At 35.3% G+C, this 2,856-nt stretch overlaps 1 pseudogene; it reads left to right on the top strand.

Moving 5' to 3' along the window:
• The first annotated feature begins 608 nt into the window (after positions 1-608).
• Positions 609-1,716, top strand: LOC133081769 (tripartite motif-containing protein 60-like; annotated as a pseudogene).
• The last annotated feature ends 1,140 nt before the right edge of the window (positions 1,717-2,856 follow it).

Here is a 2,856-nt window from a genome sequence, read left to right as displayed (position 1 = left end):
AAAGGAAGCTAAAGAAACGAGCAGGGGCTGGATTGCACAGAGTCTTGTGGGCAATATTAAGAATTTTTGTACTCACCCATTCATTGATGGGCAGCTACAGAAGGGTTTTAAATAAAATTAGGAATTGATCTGACAAGATTTGTGTTTTTAGATGATCACTCTAGCTATTATGTGGAAGATGGTGTTTTCATTAGATTATAGTTTTGGCTAAGTGTAACACAGACTCAAAATAACAATGGCGTAAGTAAGATAAAGTCTGAGCGGAATTCGATATTGCCCCTAAAAGTCATTAGGAACCCAGGCTCCATCTATCTTCTTCTTCTGCCATCCCAACATTATTGCCCTTACCAGCATTGTCCAAGATTGTGCAGCACCAAAGCCACATCTCAACCAACAAGAAGGGCACCTGGAAATTCTATATGTCACTACCATCTTATTTTGTTAACAAAAACTTAGCCCAATGGCCACATCTAGCTGCAAAGGAGTTTGGGAAAGTGAGGGTTTTTTCCCTAGATGGCTCTGTGCCCAGCTAAGAAGTCTATTACTTTGGAAGAAAGGGAGTGGATGTTGGAAGACAACTGGTAGTTTCTGCCACCAATGAGTTAGAGATGGTCAAGAGAGGAAACAGGATGACTAGTATAAAGACAATTGCAGAAGTCCAGGTAGGATGAGGGTGAGTTGGTCTAGCATGGTGAAGTAGAGATGGAAAGAAATGAAGAAATTTAGAAAATGTGTAAGAGTATAGAATCAACAGGACTTAGGTGTAAGAATTAAAGGAGAAGAAAGTGTAAAGGATAATGTTCAAGTTTCTAAAATGAACAACCAAGAAAATGATGGCATCTTTAACTGAGATGGGAAAGACTAGAAATCTACAGATTTATGCAGGACAATTATAAATTCAGTTTTAAGATTCCTGTCAGATATCCAAGTACAAATGTTATCTAGGCCAGGCATTGGCAAACTATGACCTATAGGAAAAATTTGGCTCACTGTGTGTTTTTATTTATTTATTTATTTATTTATTTATTTATTTATTGGCATATGGGATCTTAGTTCCCTGACCAGGGATCAAACCCATGCCCCCTGTATTGGAAGCACCACAGGTATCAAAACCTAAAATACCCTGAACTCTTCATTTCGATTAAAGAAATATGGATTCAGTATTCCTCCCCCATATTCTGGCTTAGGCAAAATTATCAAGCCATTACAAATAGATGTGATTCTAGATCTTGAAGCAGCACATCCTGGGCTTATAGTCTCTGAGGACAGAAAAAGTACGCAATATAGAAAGAAAAAAACCAAACCTTTGTTATAACCCAAGGAGATTTCATCTCTGCCTTGCTATCCTAGGTTCTATGAGATTTAATTCTGGCAGGCATTGCTGGGAAGTAGAATTGGAAAACAAAACTAAATGGACATTGGGCATGTGTCAAGGTAGTCTTCCTAGGAAATGGTGGAATCAGCCAGTAGGTCAGGGTATATTCTGGGCAACTGGGCGATATGTTGACAGCAGTTATGTTGCATTGCCTCCTAAGACAGTCAACTTCTGCCAGTAGTAAAACCCAGTAAGACTGGCATTTTTCTGGACTGAGTTGAGTGCGGTTTCCTTTTTATAATGTGAATGATAGATCTCTTCTCTATACTTTTAATGATTCTTTTATAGAAGCCGTTAGTCCCTATTTCTATACTGGAACAGATTCTGAATCTCTTCAGTAACAGATTATGAAAGATGAAGTACCTGGGGAATGATTCTATTTCAGCTCTTAGGGCTAACTTAGTCAGTAAATTTTGTCTCAGTAATTCTGGATTTTTAAAATTTTCCACTGCTGAAAACCAGAATAAATTTTTCTTCCTCATTTTCAGAAACTATATAAACATGGTAGCAATGCCAATTGCATAGATGTTACCAGCATCAGTTGTCAAGTGTTTTGAATTTCTTAGATAAAATATTTGAAAATAAATAATATTTTAAGTAATAAAATATTGCTTAACACAACCAATAAACTATTTTATTTTAAAATTGAAAAAAAGAACTTAATTCCTTTCTAAGGCTGAATAATATTCCATTGTATGTATATACCACATTTTATTTACCCATTCACTGTTAATAAACACTTAGGTTGTTTCCACTTTTGGGTTACTCTGAATAATGCTGTAATAACTTTGGCATACAAGTATCTGTTTGAGTTTCTGTTTCCAATTCCTTTGGCTATATACCTAAGAGTGGAATTGCTGGGTCATACAGTAATTCTATGTTTAACTTTCTGAGGAACCACCAAACTGTTTTCATAGTGACTGCACCATTTTACATTCCCATCAGGAGAGTACAAGGGTTCCAATTTCTCTACATTCTCTCCAACATTTTTTATTTTCCATTATTTTTTTTTAATTATTATATCCATTCTCCATAAAAAAGAATGAAATATTGCCATTTACAACAACATGGATGGACTTGGAGGGTATTAAGTGAAATAAGTCAGACAGAGAAGGACAAATATTGTATGATATCACTTATATGTGGAATCTAAAAAGTAAAACAAACTAGTGAATATAACAAAAAAGAAGCAGACTCACAGATGTAGAGAACAAACTAGTAGTTACCAGTGGGGAGGGGGAAGGGGGGACAAGATAGGGGTAGGGGATTAAGAGGTACAAACTATTATGCAATAAACAAGCCATAAGGATGTATTGTACAACACAGGGAATATAGCCAGTATTTTGTAGTAATTATAAGTAGAATATAACTTTTAAAAATTGTGAATCGTTATGTTGTACACCTGTAACTTATGTAATATTGTACACCAACTATACTTAAATTTCTAAAATGAAAAATAAATTATTATAGCCATTCTAGTA

Source organism: Eubalaena glacialis, chromosome X (assembly GCF_028564815.1).
Source record: "Eubalaena glacialis isolate mEubGla1 chromosome X, mEubGla1.1.hap2.+ XY, whole genome shotgun sequence".
NCBI classification, from domain to species: domain Eukaryota; kingdom Metazoa; phylum Chordata; class Mammalia; order Artiodactyla; family Balaenidae; genus Eubalaena; species Eubalaena glacialis.
This window is presented reverse-complemented; position numbering and strand designations above follow the sequence as displayed.